The following is a 14,163-nucleotide window of genomic DNA, read 5'->3' as shown; positions in this document are numbered from 1 at the left end:
TTGGAATTCATATTAAATCCATTAACGGTGATCGTGCGTAAGGATAAATGCGAAAGCGATTCAAATTTTGACTCAGAATACCGAATACCGAATACAAAATAAATCGTTTTCATTTGAAACGCGAGGGAATTGATTGAAAACCCGGACTAATTTCGCGACATGCTTCACTTAAGAAAACATTTGGCCCAAGGAACACAAAACGTGCTCTAAAACCAATTGCATTAATGCATAATTCCCGGGGATCTGTGAGGTGCAAAACCTGGTCCAGGATCTGGTGTAAGAGGAGCGTAACAATCGTGCTTAGGCATGTGAAAACTATATTAATCATTCAAAGCATCTGAAAAAAGTTTGCTGTTATATGCACAAAATGCCCGGAATCCATTAAGGGTGCTTAACAGTTAGGACTTCTGCGATGGAATGAATTATTTGGAGAGGAACTTTGTACCCAGGTACCGCAGCTTTGCACCATTCAATTCATGTTGCCATGGGAGGACCTAACAAAACGGTTGCCAAGCATAGAACGCGGTTTCTAAGCTTTTAGTGACGGCTAGGCTGTTCTTTTTCAACGCTTTTCAGTTTTTTTCTCTGCTTTATTTCCTGCCTACAGTTTTTGGTATTATTGTTTTTTGAATTTGCTCGTAAGTGTAAAACGTAAAACCATTCATGAGGAGCAAATGATTTGGCACGGAAATGGATCGTCTAATTTTTGGATCAATGTAAAAAGCTTTGGTACGGATAAAGAATGGCAGATCTGGATTTAACCGCAATGCCGTGAATGTGAATTAGAGTTCCAGATTGAAAACAAGTATTATTCAAGCAAGTATGTCGGTCATTTTAGACATGTTTGTAATTGTACAGGAATTGTCCTAACTTAATTGCGAGTGATTCCTTTTTATAATTAAAATAATTATTAACCCAAAGGGTTCGTTTGCCCAGAAGGGCTCTTAATTTTGTTTTGGCATTTTGCGTTGATTCACTATAAACGGCGAGTAACTTTTTAAATTGTTGCCCCCCAAATATTAGAGTCCGGTATTATATTTAAATAAATTAAATACTGAAGAATCTGCATAAATGTATATATGTTTCTCGCACTGTAATAAAACAACGGTAACCATCCAATTTTGAATAATGTACGTCTCGACCCGAATATGGGTATCTGGAAGCCCATAATTGTAATTTGTTTTATTATCTATTTCACGTTTTTTAAAGCATTTACGAGTTTTTCATTAAGAAACTCAACGATTTCAAAGCGAGCAATGGCAAAGCTGTACGAAAAAAAATCTTTATCTTAATATTTTTTTATCTCTAGCGCGCGAGACTGTGTGTCGGAAATTCTAAAGATATGCTCTTTTTAAATATTCTGTGATATTGCTGTTGAACTGAATTTTATGATTTAAGTGAGAAGAACACACAAACCGTTAAAAAACGCCCATTTGGGCGTATTAGATTTGTTTTTATTAAATTCACTTCAATAGCTAATGTAAGTTAATTTTTTTAAAAGCTAAATTTCAAATGCATGAAATGGAAAAATCAAAGCTCAGAGCTAATTCAAGAGAAGTCGAAAATTTCTAGCAGGAAGCATAAGACACACTAATCAGCAGCAATAACATTCTTTCCAAAGGATTTTCACTGTAAATACTTTAATCTCATTTGCCAAATGCTACATCTGAAGTAAAATACAATCGAATGCAAATCTCACTGATTCTTTTTTTTTTTTCTTTCGAGAGCTCTCAATTATCTGCAGAAGTGACGTCGAGGTATTAGAGAGAACTCGACAGTTCTTTATACCTGAATAAACGTGGCAGATAACTACGAATTTGAAATATGCTGGCTCAAGTCTTTCTTCAGCAATATAATTTTACTACTAACAATATTTTGTTACTTCGAGAATTCATAGCAATTTTTTTAAAGCTACGAATTATACAATTTTAAGCATGAGTTAAGAAATCAATTACTACGATTTATTATTCTGTTTTATTAACTCGTAAAAATTTGTTATAGGTTAGCCTTTTTCCTGTCATTTTCAATTCACTTTTGCTATTTTACCCAAAATATGTAATTGAAAATAATTGAGTTATTACACGATATTCAAAATTTGTTATTTCCATGCTTAATAATTCATTTAAATCATAAAATTTAATTCTTGTTGTAACTGTTCGCTAATCTCTTAATTAAAGTAATAGATGACAGCTGTACTGTGTTTTACCCGATTTTAAATAATTACATTTTTTGTGTTAATGAATTGTATTCTTTCCTTAAAAATTATTTTAAAGCTTAATTTAAATCCTTTTGTTAAATTCAAAATTGCAGAAATTGTCGTAAGTTTCATTTTTCAAGTTTTGTTTTTCCCCATGTGGAACGTGTATACGAACTAGTTCCCTTAGAAAGTCCTCCACGAAGGCATCCCTCCCCTTAGGCAGATAGCCCTAGTGTGCTTTGCCGTAATTAAATAAACCAAACCAAACCATTTTCCATGTTGTTGTTCCAATAAAACATTCACTGCCTGCCAACAGTCAAACAGTAAGCTGAACACTAGCATTTGGATCTAAATTCAAGTCCCAAAGAATGGGCTGCCTGCATAAGAATCCTTCCCCTCCCCCTTCATTTCATGCGTAACAAGTAATGAATACAGACCTCAGGAAAAAATCTCATCTGAATCCGTTTTGCAATCCGTTTTGGAAAATCTTTTGGAATCGTTTTGGAGTCTTTTATTCTGCCCGTGTGTACAGACGTCACAGGGGGAAAAAAAAAATAAATAAACACGTCCTAAAGGATTCGAGAACGATCCAAATGGATATTTCCTTTGAAATATGATACTCGAAATTTTTCGCGTTTACAATACATCCTTTATTTCGTGCAAAGAAGTAAAAAAGGGCGGTGCATGACCACTGAGTGAAATGACCTGCAGTATAATTAATTTACAAAGAATTCCTGGGATACTTAATGAAAAATCCTAATTAATAAAATTTAGGAAAACCTGCAGGATATATTTTTTCAGAAGCCTCCCATCAAAACTGTTTCCTAAATTCTTTACATCTGCATAAAAGCTATAAAGAGAGCGCAAAATCTATAATTTCGAAAAATAAATAAATAAAAAGCTACTAAAATTAGCTGTGCAATACAAGCTTCGCAGTAAGAGTGATACGAATTAAATTATTTAGCATTATTTACGTTATTCATTTTAAATCCAGTGCTGTGCATGTCGCTGTCAAATTTGAGTGACAGATTGGTTTTCTTTTTCTTTTCCTACACCAGCTATAATCTTTCGGCTCATGTGGGTTAACTTACCAGATGTTATGATCTCTGAAAATGAATGAATCGTAATGTTACATTCTCTTAGAAGAACAACGTTCGTATATTCCCACTCTGTTAGCTGGCTCGGCGAGCTCAGTTTCTTTATTCTTATATGTTGCTAAAATGTGCATTTTTTGCTTTAAAAGTCGTTGAATTATGTGGTTTTTGCCTTTAGTTAATCTGCATGCAACAGTTGTAGAATCATCAACAATTAAAAAGCTGTTTAAGCCTAATGGAGCAGCCATTTGTTTACATTTGAAACTCAGCAGAATAGTGAATTAAGTCAGTTTCTGCACCTTCAATGTCTTTTTGTGGAATGGGACCAAAAGTAAACGTTCAGTTTTATGCTCCGAAAAATCTGTCGTTTTGCCCGATGGCCGATTTGCTTGTTTTTGCATAGAAATTCTAATTTTAATTGTAATTTTTTAAACTGTTTTCGGTGTTTTATTTATTTATTTATTTATTTATTTTATATATTGTAAGATTCTCACTAGTGTAATTCTCAGTTACTGTGGAAGGTGACGAATCTTAAGAACTAGTAAGCGAATAATCGCTTAAGTTCGTGTGACAAGAAACAACAAAATGGAAGGGTACCTAACCATTTATTATTCCAATAAGATTTAACAAAACTCCATCTTGGAGTGTACAATCAAAGCCGACACTTGGGCTTGAACTTAAGAGACTAAAAAGTAAACTAAAACTAAGATTAACTAAAGAAATATAGCAGAACTATCAAATTTCTAATGCAGTTGGCCCCTTAAACACCTGATGACTTCGAAGCTATCAAGGACCTGAGTACGGCCGAGCGTAATAACAGCTTTGAGAGAGAGAGTGGCCAAAAGGCAGACGCGCGTAAATCAGAAACTCTGATTCTCTCTCAATACGACCAAAGAACTTCGCGGTTAAATACCGCTCTTCCTCATTATGTATTTAGACGTGATTCTAAAATTACGTTCTGGCCGGAAGTAGTAAGTTGAAGTTAAGAATTTGACAGGAAAAGAACTTAAAATTTAACTGTTAATAAAATTAACATAATCCTTACAATATATATTTTTCAATTTTTAATGAAGATATTTTGAGATTTTATTTATTTTTAGCTTGCCGCAAAGTAAGAACTGAATTCACTGCTCAAACAAATAAAACAATAAATAATAAAATAAAACAATAAATAATAAAAACAATCAGTTCCAAAACTGATTTTGAATTTCAGTTTCAACGGATAATTGAAGAACGCTTCCGTTCATAAAACTAAGCAGTTGGTATTTTTTAAATATAGTTAACCATAATTTCAATAATTAATTAATAACCGGCATAGTGAAAGAGCGTATTTCATCTACAGTTTGTGTCTGAGAATAAAATTAACTTTTATTAAACCATTGTAATGGCAATAATTTTTTCCAGTTTCAAAACGTGTTTTCAGTTATTGCATATGAACATTGGGATTAACACTATGAAACTTATTTAAAATGCTTATGATTTCTCTCACTTTACGCATTTAGATAAAATTAAAGATAAACAATTGCTTCTGCTCCAATGAAATTTGAATCAATTTAAAAAGGACTAATTTTAATTAATACTTAAATAATGTAGCTAAATTTTTAAATAATACTTTACAAAATCTTACATAGCATCTTCATCACGCCTTCTCTATTTAAATTAATTTCAAACTAAGATTAGTTCTTTGAGGAGATAATAAATTAACGCATTTCTGTGAAATTTAACAACAGTCCTCATAACTTATTTTAGCAAAAAGGGTAAAAATTTGCAGTCTCAATTTTATCAAACATTTCCGTTCGATTAAGCTGTCGAGAGCGAAGTCCGTGAACACTGGTAGTTCGACCTGGGTTTGACTCGGTAAACAGGACGACTTCATAGTAGGTTTCATGATTCTCCTCATGTGTAACATGAATGCAAGCTAATTTCCTTAAAAAAATCCTCCACCAAGACATTTCTTACTTTAGATAGGTAAACCATGTGTACTTTGGCATAATTCAAAAGTCTGAATCCATTCAATTAATCTTGTAAGTGTATGGAAAAAAAACACTGTATATATTATCAAAATCAATTTCACATAGATTTGTAAATTACCAGAACTTCAGATCTGAAACCTATTTCGAAGCAAACAAGCTCACAGACAAACGCATCAAAGTGCTTCAGACTTACACCAATGTTGCCTTAACATTACATCTATGACTGACTCAGAAACAATGGAAAATATTTTCCGCCAAAAAGTCAGATCTCCTTTTGGTATAAATACATCCACTAGCTTTCATGCCTAGTTTTTCAAGTCTCTTGAGTATTGGTTAATCCATTTCTCAAAACAGAGAATTGAAGGAAGTGAAGCGAAAGCTACTCGAGGAAGGCAAACGCAAGGATATGTATAATGCAAACCGAATAATTGTTATTCTAAGGCAGGCTAACGTTTCTGAACAATTTTTACGTCAGGCTTTAACAGTTCTGAAAGAGAAAATATTCCTAAATAAGCACTATTTTAGCTTTCAGTCCTAAAAGCTGTGAAACCCTAACTTCGTCGTATTTTTCACCAAAAATCTCCAGAGCATAAATAAAAACTGTTGATGATTAAAACTAATAATAACTGAGCGGCATCTTATCTGATCGGGAAAAGTACTAATACTTTATTTTCTGTCAAAACACGTTAACTTATTTTATTACTTTATAGAGTCATTAGGTTTTTTTCAAGCAGGAATGATGAAGAATGAGCAATACTCTCGCCTCGACTCGAACCTGGACCTCTCGAATACGCGCCGAGTGTGCTAACCTTTGCACCACGAAGTTGTGCTGGATTTTAAATATTTTTGAAACATTCGTAGTAAGAAAGGAGACTGTTAGCAAATAAATACTATCATGTTTCATCAAGATCATAACTAAATATAGAAATCTGGAAAGTGATATTTTTTATAAAAAAATTTATTTATAAATACCATTACAGAGATGCGAAGATATTCCTTAAGGACATTTATAACGAACACAACTATTTCGCTTCAACGCTCTCCATTATAAAATATCTGATGTGGACATCACGTGACTTCCTTGTACGGCCTATTCCTATTGAAAAATACACATTTTTGTTGCAATTCATTTAATCTTATTTCCTCGAATTTTATTAGAGATATATTCCCCATTCAATCAATTCAGTTCTCATTTTCCGGCAAGACAAAAATACATAAAATATCAAACCATCTTCATTAAAAAAAAAATTTAAAAACTACACGGAAACCTAAAACACCAAATACAATTAAAAACAGTTTAAAAATAACATTTTTACAATTAAAATTAGGGTTTGTGCGCAAAAAAACAAGTAATTCGGCCAGAAAGAGAGAAGACAAAATATTTGGTGCACAAAATTGAAAGTTAACTTTTCGTCCTACTGGGCAAAAAGGCACTGAAGTTGGTGCACCAACAGACCTTTTCTACTAAGAGTTTCAAACGTAAACAAATGACGGCCTCGTTATGTCTAACACTATTTAAAATAGTAAATTGTTGATAATTCTACAACTATTGCATGCAGATTAACTAAACGCACAGAAACCTTAACCGGAACATAAGAATAGCATAATTCAATTAATTTTATAGCAACAAATGCTCAATTTACCAACATGTAAGAATAAAAACACAGAGCTCACCGAGCCTGGTAAAAAATTGGGTGTAAATATTCGGTTCGGAATCGAATCAGGATCTTGTGTCTGTGGGCAGTTATTTTTACTAGGTAAGCTTCCCTGAGCCATTAAGCAACTATGAATAAATTTTGCTCGAATATAAGAGTCTTGTTTACAATATAAAACCGTGATATTTTCCTTGCACCATTCGATAGGCTACAAGCGTTTCTTTGTACAAAGTAAAAAGGAAGAATTGTAATCGCGAAAAATTTCAGGCATCATATTTCAACAAAAATATCCATTTTGACCGCTATAGAATGCAACGATGTTTTTGAGTGACATCCGTACGTAAAGACAGAATAAAGGACTCTTCCCCCCCCAAAAAAAAATTATAAAACTGATTAAAAATGAATTTTGAAGAGAATTTTTTTGCGGCGTCTGTGTGTACGTATCTCGCATAACTCAAAAACGACTAGCCTCAGAACGTTGAAATTTTATATATAAGACTGCTATAACATGTAGATGTGCAACTCGTATTTTAGTTGCAATCGGCCGCACCAAAAGTTATATAGATATATTTATATATATATATCCATTCTGTTACTCGGCTCAGTGATCTCAGTTTCTTTATTCTTATACGTTTGTAAATTTTTTTGGTTTAAAAGTGATTGAATTATGTTATTCTAGCTAAGATTTTTAAAGTTTTTTAGGTGCGGCTAAGCCTAATTTTTGATTACCATGGCCGCCATGTTTCTTTACATTTAAAACTTAGCAGAATATTGGATTTCTTGCCAATCTAGAGAAACTGAGCTTCGCAACAACAAAGTAACGTTTTCTTTAATTATTGCGAATTAAATTATGCCTAATTCCTTCTGGAATTATCATTTAAGTTATTAGCTTGTGTTTGCCTTGAAACTATAAGTTTAATTGTAAAAATTGTTTTTTAATTGTTTTAACTGTACTTGGTGTTTAACGCTTTTCTATATCTTTCAAATTTTAATGAAAATATTTTGAATTTTTATGTATTTTTGCCTTGCCGCGAAGTGAGAACCGAATTAATTACTAGCGCATGCGCATTAGTTAAGTGACGCTGAATTGTCTGCAAAAAACTGCTTCTTTTTTATTTGTTTCACTTCTTTTACATATCGTTTTAGATTTATTATAGTATTTGAATAGAACGTGTGGTAATTCTTCAGATGATATAATTTTTGTGCATTTTGTGAGTTTTAAATGAATGAGATGTAATGCTGTTAAGCGAACCTTGCGTCGAAGTGTCGCTATGGTAAATTAATATAGTAAACTTTAAAGAGTGCATTTATTCTGTTGTGGTTTATGCGCTATCCAGGAAGTACATTTAATTCAAAATTAGTTAACTGTTAATTCAATATGTTTAAATGAAATGCAGTAAAAATGCGTATAATTTAATATTTCGTACAAGGAAGTCATGTGGTGTACACATCAGATTTTTTTAAAAATATAAAATAACATTTTAAAACAATAATGCAGATCCCGAACACTTCTTAGCAAAGAAAACTTCTATTAAAGCCTGAATCGCTTGTAAACCCTTCTTCGCTGAAATATATTTACGGTGGAGGTAAACAAGACTTGTATTTTTCAGTAAGACCAATCACAACAATCTTCCTCTGAGGACTGAAGCGACATGTATCAGACAACAACATTTCCCTGGGGAATCCAGCGACCTTTATTTCATCAAAAACAAACTACTTTTTTCTCATCCTTTCTAAGGGAGGAGGGGGAATATTGAATTAAGAATGAGCTTAAAACTCTCACATACAAAAGAAATATTAAAAAATAAGCAGCTATTTTTCTTTTTTTCTCCCCTTTTTAACCAGAGTATGCATTTAATCAAAACACATACAGGAAACATAGTTATTTGCGACTTTGATACATTCCCCTGGTATTCCTTTTCTTCATTGTATTCAGTTTTGGAAAGATTGAGAAATAAATCATTTTTAGAAGAGGGAATGAAAACGCTCTTCTCCCCCTCAGCATTCATCTCTTTTTTTTTCCCCCTTTCATAGGGAGAAATACATAATGGTCTAAAAGTACAAGTTCTCAGTAGAGTCAGAAGGAGAAATTGGAAAGGAATATTTTTCAGGGAAAAATACTTTTTTTTTCTTCCCTCTCGTTATATCAACGGAAGTTTGAAATAACTCTTCGCTTCTAAGTGCTACTTGTATTCAAAAGCTTTGTTTCTGTATTTCAAAAACGAAGAGTTTGGATATCAAGGAAAGATATACGGATATAACTAATGAGTACGAATACAATACAATACTGCAATTATTTCTACTACGCTTTAAGAGTTCCAGCGCACAGCAGTATGAGCGGTCTAGACTTATTATTAATCTATTCTAGTAAACAACAGTAAGAACACATTACTGTCATGAGTAGAAATATTGGTAAATTCTAGTATTAGTAAACAAACCTCGGTCAGCTGAGTAAAAAACTAAAGCACTTCAGTGATTAAATATAGACTAAATAAAAGCACTTAGATATTTTTATTAGCTGCTGCAAAGAAAGAGTTAATATTTAAGAGTTTATATATATATATAATGTGGATAGCATAGATGTAGAAATATTGCTTTTCGTAGGTGTTGTTCCATAATGGACAGCAAATTGGCAGCCGAAGTAGATTAATTATTAAATTTGATTTAAATTGGCGTTTGTGGCCAAAATTCGCTTTGCACTCTAATCATGCCTATTTCCAGAAAATTTACTTTTTTATATTGTTTCGATAGAAAAAAAGCAGCGCAACATCTTCTTGACGGAAAAAGAAGTAGAAGGTAATTGCGCAGTTAATCCAAAATGGCAGCTTAAGAGAAAGGTTTCTGACTATCGAAATTTTGAGCTTAGTTCCGAATTAGCAACATATTCATCTTTATGTAAAAGTCATATGATAAGATTAATCTAGAAGTGACACAGGCCAGAAAAAGTTATTCCTATTTTTAGAATAAAGAAGGGATGTACCCAAATTAAAATGAGGAATTAAGGCGTTCCTATTAGAAAACCAATATTAAGTCAAATATTAGGAAACCAATATTAGGTCAAATATTACGAAACCAATATTAAGTCATTATTTATATCGACATATGCTTTATTTTACGCACAAACATATATATTTCAGGCGGTATTTTTTTTATTTACTGTAGAAGGAAATACATAATGAATTATATATCAAGGAGAATATTGTGACAGTAATCAATATTTAACCAAAAAATATGCCAAAAATTCAAATCAACAAAATAAAAAATTAAAAAAAAAAAACAGTTCAAAGAAGAGAAAAATACAGTATAGTGAAAAAAGGGAACAAATATATATAAATATATATATATATATCATAGAGCAAATATAAAAGAGAACAAATACACTATAGTAACAAATATGGTAAGATTTTTTTGAAAAACTCACTTAGAACCCAAAACGATGCTAAGAAACAATCTTTATTAGAATATTAACAACAAAAAAAAAAAAAAAAAAAAAAAAAAACTGTAGAAGAATGTACGTCTGTAAATGAAATAAACGCCCTCTTGGGCGTAATATAAAATCTGAAAGCTTTCAGCTTTTAAATTTTGCATTTATACTTTAAATTGTCATTTCCTGACATGCGATGATAAATGTCGTATTTTACCCCAAAGGGTCGGTAGCCCAGAAGGGCTATTAGTCTCAAAACAACATTTTGGGGCGTTTCACAATAAATGGCTAATCAATATTTAAATTGTTGCCACCAAATATTATCATCCTGTATGATATTTAAAGAAATTAAATAATGAAGAATCAGAACTCATTTTTTCACAATGCGAGAAACATACATAAATAATGAATGTATGTATGTTTCTCGCATTGTGAAAAAATGAGTAAACATTTACCGAATTTCTGATTAACAAACTCAACGATTTCGAAGCGAGCAATGGCAACACTGTACGAAAAAACTTTTTTATCTCCAGCGCGCAAGATTGTCTATCGGAAATTCTTAAGATAGAGTAAATATTTCCTGATATTGCTATTGAACTGAATTTTATGAGGTTTAGGAGGGAAGAACTTGATATTTAATAAAGGTAACACGGTAAATGTTAAAAACAGTTATTTTGGGTGTAATATAAAATTTGAATGCTTTCAGGTTATTATTGTTACTGTTATTAATTATATCACCTTTATTTATTAATGTTAATTTGTAAGCTTAGTATATTCCATATATATATATTCCATATAATATTTGACATATATATTATATATTCCATATAATATTTGACAAGGTCTTGTTGACAAGCCAGTCTGTTAAACGTTCAGAAAAATCACCAGCTTATTCCTCTATTTAGAACTCACAACTTCTACTGTATGACATAAAAAAATACTGATTTGAACAAGAACAATGTTGAAAAGGAAAGAAAAATTTTAAAACATATTTGTTTATTAAAAAAAACTCATGGTTTTCAAAAAAAAAACATACCTAAATTAGAAAGTTTAGCTCGTAAATTTTATGTAACAACAGCAATAACGCACATATTGGTAAATGACGAAAATGCTTTGATTAATAGCGTATTTTAAAGGATACGCTAAACCTAACGCATAACGGTAGAACTTGTTATTTTCGTTGGCCATAGAAAGCTAAGTTATTTATGAAGAAAACATAAGATAATCCTCTCCGCAAAGGAATAAATAATTAGGCTGTGTTGTCATTCTGCAGCAACATTTATTCTCTAACATACGAAATCAGTTTCGATAAAAGAGGCAGAGTCACGAAATTATAATGCTTATACAGGCGAATAAAATTAGTATTAAACAAAAATAGAATGAAACAAAAGCAATCCAAAAATAAAGATAAAGAAAAATCTTGCAACCAGAAGTACTTATTAGCCTCAATAATACATAATTGGCGATTTGGAGGACCATGCAAATAAAATATAGCTATAAAACAGACACTAAAAAGAAAAAAATAAGATTCCAGCTTCGAGGCTGGAGATTAGACCAGTCACAATGTAAAAAACAGAAGAAGAAATATCCTGTTTTCATTAATTTATCTTAGCAGACATCCAATGATGCTATAACTTGCCCAGCAAGGGCGCTACACTTAAAAGTCACGCTAATTTACCAAAGAATTGGCGTAAGATGTCTAAGATGTGTTGCCAAAGAAAATATTAAAATAAATATTACTGTTTATTAAATATTGATTACTCCAGATCTAAGAAAGTTTGGCAATTTTATTGTCCATTTGATTTACGATCAGTTAGCTATATTTGCAAGGGAAAACGGGAAATAAAAAAGGATTCAAGCAGTTGCCGAAGATTGCCTTTAAAGCAACGCACAGATCCTGCAGATTGCAGCAATATCTAAGGCTATATTTTTAATCGTGGCTTGGTCTAGAGTTTTTTTAGGATAAGATAAGACGTCCTCTGTCGAGCTCTGAATTTCTAATTTAATGGCAATGGACATCAATATTCAGGAAGACGTTCATTTCGCTAGTTCGTATCGCAGACAACTGTATCATAATATCTAATTTTTTTTTCCGTTTCGCTGAATTCTAAACATAATTTTTGTTTTCTATTACCGAAATAGCTTATTAAATAATATTTACGCATAGCATGCTTTCAACTGATACCGAAAATGCAGCATTTTTTTAACCTTTTTTCTCAAACTTTATTTTTGTCCTCAGAAATCTGGCAACATTTAAGGTACACATTTACGTTTCTAATCCGGAATTTTCCAAAAAATTAAATGATAACTCGATTAACTGATTAAAATTTGTTATTTATTATCCTAGGCTCATCGGTCTGTGAAACACAGATCTAACTATTAACTCAGTTTGGAACGCATTAAGCAAGGCCTAAATTTTTTGTTTTTATTCATTTTCAAAACAAAAATATTTGCTTAAAAAACGGAGATATTTATTATTATTTCAGTGTTATAAATTTTCTAGAATTAATACAGCACTTTTAAAAAATGCTAATTTTGAATAACTTTGATAGAAGCAAAACATTTAAATAAACACCCTGAGGGAAAGAAATACTGCTTAGATTTCAGAAGTTCGCAAAATCCATAAAAGAATATATCTGCGACCATCATGTTTACGATGAGTAAATGCATGTAAAATACATCGAACAAGCAGCTATTGTCAGATCAGGCGACGAAGTCATAGTAGCAGGTTCCTGGGCATCGCCCCTACCCTGTGTGTAGTTAACGTGAAATACTTTAAGCATATCTTTTTATGTGCTAGCATAATCTGTAGCGAAGATTTTGAATACGAAGCATTCATAAAGAATCAGTGGTAATACTTGGAACAGCAAAAATTATAGCAATTATTTGATGTTGTAGGTGGTGGTAGGATGACAATTTATAGCAATTAGGTATAGTAATAATTGAAGATTGAGCTTGCATAAGTTGCAGTGAAAAGACATAGTTCGAGACTAACGGAGAGCATAGAGGTCTTCTGCCGAGAACTTTTAATCGAAACTGGATGGTATCTGATATAGTTCGACCGTTTCAAATGCAACTTTGGCTGGCATTCTGCCAAAACACATAGACGTCCAAAAGGGAAGTCATTACTTGCTGCGACGTAATAGGTTACGTAATGACCTCCGGAAAGAAAGAATGCATACGCCATGGAGGTAGGAAAGGGAGGAGGGGCCATTCCGCGCTAGAAGTGAAGCACTGCTTTGAAGCTTGGGTCACCAGACGGGGTGTTTTTTGTTTACATTCAGAAGCTCGCTTGACAAAATTCTGATAGTATTTCGACACACGACAGTTCCATAGAAATCGAAAAAGGGACACTCTCGCATGAAAGAAACATTCATAGTGTGATGGATAATAGCAATTTGTATAGTTTACTGACATTTACGCAAAAATCACATCTTGGTTATTTTTCGATAACTAACAACAGCGATTTTTATTATGAATTTGTTTTATAAAATTCTAAGCTGTTGCACTACAAAAATATAGATTTTAAGAAAATTGCTAAAAGAGATCTGCCAAAATTTATTTTCTAGAAGATTTGAAAAGTTTGAAACTTGATGGCTAAATGTAAATATAAAATTATGTATGTTAAAATATTTGTAATTAGGCACATAGGTCAGATTAAGTTTTTATTAAATAGAGTAACGCATGCAAGGGTTATCTGCCTAAAGAGAGAGATGCCATCGTGAGGGAATTTTGAAGAAAAACTGACCTTTCAGTGGGTATTAAAAATAATACTTATAATTTTCATTCAAATTATATTCATATATATTTTTTATGTAAA

At 32.0% G+C, this 14,163-nt stretch overlaps 1 protein-coding gene and 1 long non-coding RNA gene across 5 annotated transcripts in view; one reads left to right on the top strand and one right to left on the bottom strand.

Annotated features, from left to right (window-relative positions):
* Nucleotides 1–14,163, top strand: part of LOC146999071 (uncharacterized) — a 501,133-nt gene that overhangs the window by 197,905 nt on the left and 289,065 nt on the right. The window contains exon 1 of one of the 3 annotated variants that reach the window (XR_015040468.1): nt 588–820. The exons of the other annotated variants lie outside the window; for them this stretch is intronic. This is a non-coding gene — a long non-coding RNA (uncharacterized LOC146999071). Of the gene's footprint in view, nt 1–587; nt 821–14,163 lie in introns of those variants that run through there. 3 annotated transcript variants of the gene reach the window in all.
* Nucleotides 1–14,163, bottom strand: part of LOC118188260 (irregular chiasm C-roughest protein-like) — an 824,083-nt gene that overhangs the window by 772,531 nt on the left and 37,389 nt on the right. The gene's annotated exons all lie outside the window — the stretch shown is intronic.

This window comes from Stegodyphus dumicola, chromosome 1 (genome assembly GCF_044657685.1).
Source record: "Stegodyphus dumicola isolate Sdum_Otavi_A_Nest chromosome 1, ASM4465768v1".
In the NCBI taxonomy this organism is placed as follows: Eukaryota; Metazoa; Arthropoda; class Arachnida; order Araneae; family Eresidae; genus Stegodyphus; species Stegodyphus dumicola.
Note: the sequence above shows the minus strand (reverse complement) of the source record. Positions and strands in the feature narration are given on the sequence as shown.